This window comes from Rhynchophorus ferrugineus, unplaced genomic scaffold, assembly GCF_030347505.1.
Source record: "Rhynchophorus ferrugineus isolate W39M unplaced genomic scaffold, kcgeb_rfMv2 rfM11, whole genome shotgun sequence".
Lineage (NCBI taxonomy): Eukaryota > Metazoa > Arthropoda > Insecta > Coleoptera > Curculionidae > Rhynchophorus > Rhynchophorus ferrugineus.
The window spans coordinates 23,427,234-23,440,340 of NW_027472590.1; positions in this window are offsets into that span (position 1 = coordinate 23,427,234).

Genomic DNA, 13,107 nt, shown 5'->3' on the forward strand with positions numbered 1-13,107 from the left:
GTAGGCAAGGATAAGGGAAGCTTGAAGTCATCGACCAAACTGGATCATTGCTTAGTGATGAAAATTCTTATGAATAAATTCGCATTGAGCAGCATGGGCAAAAAACGAAATTACTTCCTCCCATTATCTCGTATTTCTCAATCCAATATACCATAGACATTATCAAATATTTTTCATATAAATAAATTACCAATAATCTTCCTTCCAATCCCTCCTGCTGTCTTGTTTATAAAGCACTATATTCCTTTTTTACAAGTTAGACCTTTTATTTTTGTGCTTCTGATGAAATTTGTATTTATACAATATTTTTCTATTAATTTTGTTTGTTTGTGAAATATATTCGTTATTTTAATATATATTTTAATTAACCCCTTTGCTACCATAAGAAGTGACTTATTTTCTGATTTATATATCGTATTATTAGAAAAAAATCTACTTAGTTCAAAATACATAAAAACGATTCTGAGGTGTTCACCAATTATATAGATTTATAATGAAAAAAATAAATAGAAACTTTATTTTGGAAACAAGTACATACCTTCAAAATAGCCCTACATAAATATAACACTGGAAATAAATCGATACTATTATTTACTGCACAAGCATGTTCACGTAAGAGAAAAAACAGAGCAGATCAGACTCAAGATCAAAAAAATTTACTGGTTAGTCGGACGATACTCCCAACTTGAGCTAAAATCAAAGAAATTGATTAATCAGTCTATTAGAAGCCCATTTGAAGGTTCAAATATGTGGTTATATTAAGTCATTAAATCAAGCACTAATCTAGCGATATCAAAATAAAGTTCATTAATTAGCAACGTTAATCGCTACGTACACGATTTATGGAAGTTATCCAATATTTCGTCTTAATATATAAAATAAAGTTAATAAATCGCAGCAACGTACAAGCAATACAGTCACTGAACAACACGCAGGACATCAGAAGACTGCAAACCAAACCACATGAACTTGTATGGTGTATAGTGCATATAGTGCAAATATTTAATCTTAACCAAGGGTAGACGATTGCTAAAGACATATTGTTGTGAAACTATTTTGACAGGAAAACCTACATATTGGCCAACGAATCAAGATAAGATCCCAGAAGTTTGCAAATTATCTGGCTTTCTACATCATTAAAGCATTTCAAGAAAATTCAGAACAGAACCATTCGCCGATTGTACTGGTTAACAGAAAAACCGATTCTTGTAGTGGTATTAAAAAAATCAACTTGGGAGACCGGATACAGACTGAGAAAGAAAGAGCTAACTTTGATGTGGAGAAGTTGATCAAAGTTTTTCAGAACTGAGCGTGGAAAAATGATCCAGAAACCAGATATTCAGCCCTGTCAGCACATAATAAACTTTACAAAACAAGGTACTCAGAGATAGTATTGATGCCCCATGGTATGTTTGTAATGACAATCTGTCTAGCGACCTGAAAGTAGGAACTGTCGATAATATTATCAAGGAATATCCCCAAAGACATGAATAAGGCTCCAGAACATGACATGAACAGGGCATCAGAACATAAATGTTGAGGTTCTCCAGCCCCTAGACAATGACGGTTTAGTCAGATGATTAAGTAGAGTAAAACCATTTGATCTAGTTCAGTGCACATTAAAAACAGTAACGTTTATGTTAAGCCCAAAGTGTTTAACGAAATAATGGAATAAATATTGTGTAATTTTAAAATCATAACAAATTAGGGTAAGAAGAAAACAGCTTATTAGTTTTAAATAACTAGATTGCTATAATAAATAATTAAAAAATATATTATTTTCTCCTAATCTCTTAGATTTTAGTGTGAAGATTTTGAAAATCCAAAAAATCCAATGTTTTGATTACTATGAAAGCAATGAGTTAATGATATACAGTTTTATATAGTTATTCTTTTTTTACAATTTTAAATTAATAATAACCAATATTAAGTTTATTTTCATTTCACTTACCTTCTAAAGACTCGGTGTAGACAGTAATTTAACAAGAGATTGGACGTAAAAACACACACACACACACAAATTAAATAGTACGGTTTAATCACAATAAAAATGAGTTGTGTTTGGTTACATTGGGCAGTATTTTTCGAGTAACTGAAACCACTTGCAATCGATATCTTCCGTTGTCAATTTAGTTATTACCAGTTAATAAAATAACTAAATCGTATTTTAAATTACTAAAATCTAATACATGGAAGGACTATTGAATATAAAGTGATTGTTGTATTACTTTAAAATACGAACGATGCCTATGTACTGAAAGGTGTTGGAGCCGCTGCTGATGATACACGATTAGAAATTTTTTATAGGTTTCCCGTTTTTTATGGATTCGTATTCTGTGGTTCAAATATGAGTCGAAATTAATACAAGTAAATTTTATTATCGTATTTATTAGTGCTAGTAACCGCCCTGTGGTCGAAATTTATTTCACTAACCAATATAACTGAATTATTAGAGATGATTAGTACAATCTTAATTTACAAATTTATTTATTACTACTGTTCTGTTGTACTTGAAGTAATACATATGCAAGGCGAGTACGGGATTAATACCACATACACACACACATAAAAAAACCACTTAAGCTAAAATTAAGAATACACTTATACACTAAACAAGTTCACGTGGTTTGATTCGCTTATATAGTTCTGATTTTCAGTGTGTTGTCCAGCAGCTGAATTATAAGGTGAAATATTGGATTGCTTCGTATATCTATTTGTTTTCGAGGTCATCGTACAGCTCCTCGTTGATTACATAGCGATAAGTATTAGTAATTAATCGTAGAACTGTTTTGGGTGCGTTGGATTACTAGTTGGTTTGATGCTTTAGTGCAACCTCATATTTGCGCACACCATATATCAAAGTTGGTTATATGATTGACTAGTAAACCAATCTTTTTGATTTTAAGTCAAGTCGAGAGGGTCTTCCAACTAACCAGTACAATTGTTTGACTCTGAATCTAATATGCTCTGCTTTTTTTCCAACACGATATTTCCAATTTAACCTACCATCAAGATGTATTCCGAGGTATTTTGCTGATTCTGCTTGAGGATTCGGGCATCCGTCAAGTTATAAAATTAGGTTTTTGTTATTTCGCCGCAACACAAAATTAACATGGACAGATTTGGAGCCATTAAGCTGTATTTTCCAGTCTCTAGTCCATTTGTAGATCTTGTTGGCCGCTATTTGTACTTTTTCTGCAGCCTTACATAGACATACATCTTTTGTCGTGACGTGCCATGTAACTGTGTCGTCTGCAAATATTCCTAGTACTCTTTTTTGTTGTTATTGGGATATGAGAAGTATAGATCAAATGCAGGAGTTGACCCAAGTGGACCCAAGTGGACACTACCCTGTGGGATTCCAACTGAATGCCCAATTATGCGAGATTCTACATTTTCTTTCGAAAAGATATGATTCCAGCAGTCGACAGCAATTCTGCGGTAGCGATTTAAGACCCTCTGGACCCTTAAGACTTTCTGGTACATGCCTCGGTCTCAAATAAGAATCGAATATATGTGTCAAAATGATTATTGCTATTTAAGACAATCATTTCAATAACCCAGGTAAAATATCATCTATTCCAGGACCCTTTTTAGGATTGAGGTTGTTGTCAATTTCTGTGGCAACTTCCGTTCGGGAAATCAGATTTACAGCTACATATAGCTGATAAAGACGATATTTATTTATTGTAGACTCTATATCATTCGGTTGGAATACGTTAGTTAAATGTTCTGCGAATAATTTAGGTTTCTCATCATTGAGTCGAACTGATTCATTTCGATTATTTTTAATATGCGGTACTCTAATAATTGTTCTATTAAATCTTCGAGTTGCGAGTAATCTTTGTCTGCTTCCGAGCTTAATGCACTTACAATAATTTTTTGATTTGTCTGTTTACTAATTCTATTAAATATTGCTTTGTCTACAGCATTTCCGGTTTTGTGTCATACTCTTCCAGATATTCGTTTTTCTTTTATGAAGTCCGTAATTTCAAGGGGGATTTTTCCTAACCCTTCTTCTTCTTTCGTATTTTAAGGCAAAATCTTGGAAAACTCCATTTGATTTCCAGATTATCGTGCCGTTTTTCGTTGGTTACGTAGCTATAGGCATTGGTAATTAATTGAAGAATTTTGTTTTAACAGCGATGGATGACTAGTTGATTTGAATTTTTAGTGTAGCCCCATATTTGCCAAATTGGCTTTATTATTGTCGGATAAATCTTCCAACTAGCAATATAGTTGTTTTATTTAGGTTTTAATGTGTTTTGCTTTTTGTCCAACATGATGTTAACTATGATATGGAGAACTATAATATAGAAAGATTAGAGTTAAAATGAAAGAAAAAGTTAAAAGGCAAGATCAAAATATAGATGGTCGAATGAAGTAAGACATAATTGCTTGTAAATAGAAAGTTGCATGCACTTACATTAATCTTTTGATTTGTCGGTTACTAATTCTATTAAATATTGTTTTGTCTACAGTATTTCTGGTTTTGTGCCATACTCTTCTAGATATTCGTTTTTCTTTTATGAAGTCCGTAATTTCAAGGGGGATTTTTCCTAACTCTTACAACAAACAAATATCAATATTTTTTATTTCATGATATAACGATATTTTAAAATTATCGATACATTAATAATTTTCTCCTCGGACGACATCCCTACCCAGGTTGTTTAGAAAAATCGGAGTGTTTATATAAGCCTATAAATTAATTTTAATGAATTTTACTTATTTTAATTTAAATCATTTTGATTCTTTATTGTCGGAAATCTTTCAAATTATTCTGTTGAAGCAACATTTCACGCATGACCAAATGCGTCTCAATCTCTATGGACTTCATTCGAAACGGGACAAAATATCCAAACTTTTGGTTCATTACCATGTTATTCAATTGATTGGAAAATTGTTTCCTGTCTTACTCCAACCAATAATCTCATATATTCTTCTTGAGTTTTACTTGGATCATCATCGAGTAATGCCTTCATATCCTCTTCAGATTGTTTTGCCTGTTAAGACCGCTCTTGCTTTTCGGCCTCAAAATCAACACAATGTTCAATATAATGTTGATAACTTCCTTCAAAATCCCTAAGTTTTTAATATCGATATTAAGAGTTACTCCTTACTCCACAAGAAATATACTCTCATTTACAATTATCGAAAATTGAACAGAAAAATATCGATCAAACAATATATCGATATTTTTCGGCATCCCTACAGTCGATTCATCAATTCGCCACTTATTTCCATTATAATAAAATAGTTTTTAAGTAAACTAAAAGATTTTATATTGACTCTACGTTTTCTATCTTTTATATAAAAAGAGAGTATTGACAAAATGAATATGCCAAATATAATTACTACAAACATAAGTCGAACCCAAAACTCGGCCCATTAAAAAGGGGTTTTGTAAAAATACGCCTTTAAGCCGGCAAACCGTACGCATGGTCGTTCTTCCTACGAGCGTATAAAGTTCGAGGTAGAAAACTATCACTTTTCAAGCGGCGTTGCCAGATCTCCCGTTCGTAAACGGTACCACGTTGTCCGATTAATATATTCAGAGTCGTGTATTCGGGTACGCGCACGAGAATTTTTATTAGTGGAGCCGAAAAATTATTCCTACATTATCTCCAACAAAAATAGAGTTATAAACACTTTTATTATAAATACAAGCGTTATTTTTGATCTATTTAGAGGTTCATTCAAATAAATACAGATGTTATCGAATATTAGTTTAAAGAAATTAGTTGCCTACAAAATGTTTTAAATGATTTTAATTTATTTTAAATGATTTTCTAAAAATACACTGAATTCATGTAGTTATTTCAGGGACTTTCGTAGAAACTTATTTTAACAGAATTTTTTAATAGTATCTTGTCACTGTATTTGATCATATCATGTAACTATATTGCAATGTAATATGACTGAAAATGAAAAGTGAATATACTATCTACTAGTGACAACCCCAAAGTAAAAACACACAAGTCCTGCAGGTGTAGTGTTTAACGAGCTGTTAAAACCGAGTGAAACTATTACTGCAAATGTCTACCGGTGTCAATTAAACAAATTCAATGACGTATTGTTGCAAAAAATGATAGGCAATAGGCGGTATTATGTATTTCTTATATTATATATACATGGCATGTAGAAAATCATTTCATTAAGCAACTTTCTGTATAAAATATCTTAATTAATTAGTCTTATTCTAAAGCTTATTCTAAAGTCTACATATGTCTAGTAATCAGATCAGGTGGTGTTAAACGTTTTAGTCTACGCACTTCACTATCACGTCGCATATTTAGTTGATTAGCGAGTACATTGGGATGCACTGACACTCTTTCGAACTACTTTACACAAACACGTTGAAATATAGTACGGAGCATCAACAATGGCACGCAACACTTTATTTTGGAACCGTTCAATGATGGATATATTATATTTGCTAGCGGTACCCCATAGTTGGATTCCATATGACCAAATGGGCTTGAGTATAAACTACAGCAATAACTTGTTATCTAATGATAACTTGGATTTGCGCCCGATAAGCCAATACATTTGATATAATTTAAGTCCAAGTTATTTCCGTTCAGAGAGTATGTGCTTCTTCCAGGTTAAGCATCCTCTGTTTGCGGTAGTTGACAATTATTGATATAGACTGGTGGACGTGCTCTTTTACGTTACGTACGAGTCCTGTATCTACAATACGCATAGTACAATCTTAATTATAAATTAATTTATTACTACATTTCATTTCTACTTGGATTATTTCACAAGCAAGACTAGTGTGACATAAATACATCAATATGTATTCCTTGATTATAAAATTATAATAACTGAAGCTATAGCTTGTACTAAAGGTATACACTTTATATAAGTTCGTATGGTTTGGTTCGCGTGAATCTTCTGATATCCTGCGCGTTGTCCAGTAGTTGTATTGCCCCCACGTTAGTATGATTTAATAATCTTCTTTCATATTTTAAGGCAAAATCTTGGATAACTCCATTTGATTTCCAGGTCATCGTGCAGTTCTTCGTTGATTACGTAGCTATAGGCATTGGTAATTAATCGAAGAATTTTGTTTTGATAGCGATGGCTGACTAGTTGATTTGAATTTTTAGTGCAACCTCATATTTGCCAAATTGGCTTTATTATAGTCGGATAAATCTTCCGACTAACAATATACTTGTTTTATTTTGGTCCTAATGTGTTTTGCTTTTTTAAAAACCCTGGTTTATTACGCTTGATCATCTTCAAACACTGCTCTGAATCATCAACTCGTCGTTGTTTTTGGTCAAAAGTAAGCTAGCGCGCACACACTTTGTACAGAGCTTTCTCATACCGAAATATTCGTGAATGATACGATGTACATGTTCAGTTGATATCTTTAGTGTCTGCTAATTCATTCAATTTAAATTAAAGGTCATTCAAAATCATTTTGTGGATTTCTTTAATGTTTCCGTCGGTAACAACCTCTTTTGGGCGTCCACTGCGTTCACCGTCTTCGGCGCTCATTTTACCACGTCTAAACTTAGTGTACGTACCAATCTTTGATGCTTGATTTTCCTGGGGCAGTGTCCGGAAACTCGGCATCAAGCCAAGTTTTTGCTTCAACTGCATTTTTTCCCTACATAAAGCTATATTTTAGCAACACACGAAATTCCTTTTTATAATTTTTTTCACAATAACAAAAGTTGCTTCACCCGAAATGCTATAATTCACATACTAATGATCCGACAGCTGTTAAATTTATACACACATATTTTGAGGGTTAGGGCTAACTAAAAAACATAAGGATTAAATTCTAGTAGAGCAATCTATGTGTTAGGTCGGGGACTTTTGAATTGACCTGTTATTTTTGAAGTTCTGTTCAAATAATTTCACTGCCGGCTTGGTTCGCGTAGTGGTAAAGGCGATAGGACTGTCCTCCTGCTGTTGCGAGAGTCGTAGGTTCGAATTCTGCTGGGGTATAGTCGTAATTTTATATTCTGAATTGTGCTTAGACAGGAGTGTAAAATTTCACAATGAAAAATGATTCCAGTCACGCCAGTAACCAGGCTGGTTAAGATCGGATGTTTTATATGATGATCTCTCCAAGATGGTCACTCGCTAGTCAGTACGCTTAATACCGAGGGCCGTGGTTCGGAGTCCACGCTAAATAATAGGTCCAGTTCATATAAATCATATTTGGTAAAAAGGAGAATCTAAACTATTAAAAAAAAGAAGATAATAATTTCAATTTATTGAAAATTGCAGGTTTTATAAAGAATTTTACCTCATATCGAATGTTGGTACATTGACAGAATAAATTAAATAATATATCCTTACATAAACATTGATGCAACATGGATTTTTTTTTCAATAACATCAAACCCTACATTTCTACTATAATTATAAACATATATCAGCAGTACTTCAATCAATTTTAATATTTCATCGGCTTTACGAATTTCCGCGAACTCGACTGGTAAATAACTAAGAACATATTCCAAACACAATTAAAACTGACCACAATTAGCCTATATACAGAATAATCATTTCGAATTACCTTGAAATGTTACATGTATAAACATTTATAAATTATTTGCAACACAAACAACACATGTATCCAAATATATCTTTTATAGATTCTATTATTAAACATCCAGCAGTTTATAAATTTTTCTTTATATAAAAAAATAAAACTGTGCTATAAACAATTGTGGTGTTTGTTTAGTTATATGGATAGATCTCTGAGATCTTTTTACAAACTGTTGCGTGTTTACGTAAAATTGTTTTGTTTTAAGCAACTTGTTCTGTTTTGCATTATACATTTTATCTACTAAGATTGGTTAAGAGCGCTTATGGTGAAAAACTGATGGCACGCCCCTGAATGTGAAAAAAAAATCGAATTATATGACAACAAATCGTATTGCATGGTTGAAAAAAAATAATCGTTCACACTTTCTCTTTGTGCAGTTTCTTGTTCTGTGGTTTCGGTTGTCCTTTTTTCCATCCATTCATTATTTATTCGCGTCATTCGATAATCAGCATCGCATAATTAAAATGGACGATAGTCAAAAATCAAGAGCTTCTCGTACCGATATGGTCGAACCTCTCGAGGCATCACCATTATTTCCTGAACTGACACTAGTTTCATTCGGTTCTGGTTCCATCGCCTCGCAACGTTGCCACGTTTACGCATATGATTATTTTTGGGAAAAATAAATAAGTACTGTCTTTTAGTATTGTGTTATTGTTTACGTTTCACATTAAAGTATACTCACAATATGTAGAGAATATAGAAATGGATTTTAAATGGATGCGTGTGAAACAGAGTTTTAGTTTTTTTAGCTAAATTTAAGGTATATCTAATATCTAGTATCAGAAATTTGTTTCAGAAAACAACAAGACGTACAGTGCGAGTGTTTATATTTTATTGAAATAATCACTTGTAATTATATACTTCCTCTATAAACAATTTGATTTATATACAAAGGATTTCGGTTTAATTTTATTCGACAAAGTTTTTGTTGTTAAACAGTTAATATAATCAACTGTATTGAGCAGTCTCAATGAGATATAATTATAAAGAAAATAGTTAAGTGTTGTTTGTTTTGGTGGGTGTCAAAAATCAACAAAACGGGAAAAAACATAAATGAAGCATTTTTTATTGCAAAATATAAAAATAATTCAGTTTATCTGAATGACGTACAATTATATACTTAGAATAAATATTCAAAGAAAATATTTAAAAATAGATAGTCTTCAACAGAATATATTTTGTACTGTGTTGTGTATTTAGTTCAGTTATATTTATGATACCAAAAAATGTTTCATATTCAAAGTATAAATGGTTTTAAAAAATGTTTTGTAATGTGTGTTAAATCTTAAATATATTGCCATTAAAAATAGAAAATTCTATAAATTTTCCTTTAAAATAACATTTAAATTATGATGAACAAATTGTAATATTTCTGATATATAAAAATTGTTAAATTATATATTGTCTCATGTATTTTCTAAATATGTGCTTAAAATGTTATTTTATTATTATTACTATTCTCTTATTGTTACTATTATGATTAGTATATTAAAATAATTAACATATATTAATTTTAAATTGTGATTTCATATATAAAATAGTCTAGGATTCGAACCCGCGGCTATCGCAACAGTAGGAGGACCGTCCCATCGACCACTGCGCCACCAAGCCGGCTAATTTATTACTATTGTTTTACTTGCATCTACACACAAGCAAGACTATACAATACTGTTATTTCCTGCGCAATATCCAGTAGCTGTGTGGCTTCCACGTTGCCGTAATTTCACTAAATTATTCCAGAGTTATTAAGAACTCACGCTCAAATAGATTTATTTTATTTAAAAGACACATAATTTACAGATGATTTTAAAATGATTTTTTTTATTTACTTACTCACCAAAATATGTGCGATCTAGTGCTTTTTATAATTTCTCTTACTTTGATGAAAATGTCAATATTGCTTTAGAAAGTTCTCTATCATAGGTACTTTGTGCATTCAATAATTTCTTCGAATAAAATGCTATATGTTTCCAGCTTCCCCCTTGAAACAGATTCAGTACTTCAGTAATCAATATATCGATATATTCTGAAAAAAGTATCGATATTTTTGGCCGATATAACGATTTTTTTAGCTGATATTTTTTGATATTTTTTCAAACTAAATTAAATATAATTTTAAATAAACCTTTAAAATTGGTACTTAACTTCAAATGTTTGGTGAATTTTGGTACTTAATTTTAATAGTATATCAATTTTATATCAATCTTATATATCGATATTTTTTTAAATATATCGAAATATTGATTTTTTTTGGTGGCCAATACCCCTACTGCATTTATTGAAATATCTGAAAAACTGCATTTCTTTAATACCTCCTATAGAACTCCATCATTTCTAAAAATGTTCTTCCAGTGTAAATTGATGCACTAAAAATTCTAATTGGCTTTGATCGTCTTACGTACTTGTCCTGTCCAAGTAGGGCAATAAGAAGTCTAATGCTTAGAAGACTTCCTTTATAAAGCGTTGACAATGCTTTCCGTAAAAGAAAACTCATAATATTTAAATCGAATAATCCGAGAAGTGTAATAGCAGCTTTCTTCTTGGCCTGTTCTGCAATTGGGATCTGGTAATAAGTCTTAAAAAGAGCGATTTACGAGAATATGTGTTTTCCATGGAAAATGTATTGAAAGTTCCTCAACCTAAGTATTGGATAACGATCTGATGTTGCTAGTACAAACAGACAAAAGGAGAACAACAATAAATTAAAACGAAAAACAATCGTTTGCATAATTTTCATTGACACTTTTCCACTTTCCAACAATTTATGAAAAAAGTTCTAATGTTGGTACAATTAAATATTACTATATTTTATGATGTTATGATCCTTCAAATTACAGTAAACAAAAGTTGTTTAAACACATGTTGTAAAGGAAATAAAGTGACATAATTTTTTAATCATACAATAAATATATTTCCTGTATATTAATAATAATGCAACATTATTGCTAAAATTCCATTTTCTAGCTGCTTATATTATTAATAAACATCTTTTATCAGTCATAATATAATAATATCAAAACACGGACGCAACGCAGAACTCGTAGAGATGAGACGGTCACGACCAGATTAAAAGATTCATCTCTGGAAAAAACGAATCAGACAAATAGGTTTTAAACGAGTAGATCCGGCAACCGCGCATCGGGGCGTGTTTTCTTTCGTCGTTGCCACTTGTTGCCCGAGTCGACTATAGTAAACAAGCCTTGATGCCAAACTTATTAGTCTGGCTCTACAATCATCGAACTCGACTTGATTTTTAATGATCTATATGTATAGTACGGGACGTTTGGTGATAAATATTCTCGAGGTATGAGGTACGACGTTTGATACGGACGAAGGATGGTACCGACGCGTGCATTTGACCGCATAAGAACGGTCATTTTTTATTTTGCAACTACAATTATTGCGTTGAAAGAATTGTGTATTAGTTTTATTAATTTAAAAAAAATTGTCAATAAATATCGATTGAAAGACATCTAGGTTTTCGATAACAAATAAAACTGTCTATTATATCTATGAAACGTGTTCATTGCTATTGAAATTACAGAAGTTCAAGAAAATAATTAACATTCCCAGTATTTTTTGGTCACACTCAGCTTTGGAATAAAGTTTTTCCACATTCACAGCTTCAAGTGTATAATGATCCTTCCATATATCGGTCTTCTTCCACTTGTTATTGAATTTTTCGTCAATTTATCATTTTCAATTTGTTCATTCATCTCAATATCTGAAATCAGTCCTTCGATACTCCTAATAGCTCTGCAACAACCTAATGCATCTTGGAAATGTATATATTCGAAACGATAATCTAAGAACGTGGCGACAAGGATAATCCAAACATTTTGTTTGTAGCCATCGTTTCTTCATTTCTTTAATTACGTTATTTTTTACGTTTTGGTTGGAAGCCTGTCTCTTTTATAGTAAGTATTCTGGTAAGTGGCGTAACTTTACTATAGATTACATATTTTTCACCACAGACTACGAGTAGTTATGTGTCGATGATATGGAAGCCAATACATCGATTTCAAAACATCGATGTTTATTCACTATCGATGAATATCGATGATACCTAGCTGGGATCGGTTTCTAAGCAGTAATATCTATTAGACCACTGATTAACTCAGTAGTAAGACCGCCTCATCGCTCTAACCGCATCTCTACCAAGCCAGCAACTACATTTGTTGTATTTGATAATTGAAATCATCATCCAGCGCCAAAAAAATGAATTAACGCTTACGTAATGATATGTATTATAGTTTTGGAAGATAAATATCTGTTAAATTATCTTCCATATTTTCCTGACATTCGAAGGTCGCTATTATAATGCTGTGAATACGAGGTGTGTTAAAAATGTAAGGAAAACATTAAAATATCGCGGGGGTTTGTTGATTGTATAATCATGATTTTCAATTGTTGCGTTGGCAAACATGTCTAGAAGGCTTCCATAAATTTTCAGCCATATTGGTTGATTGCTTTTTGCCAAATACTAAAATATATATGTTGCCTATTGTTCATTTTTTATTAATGTGTTA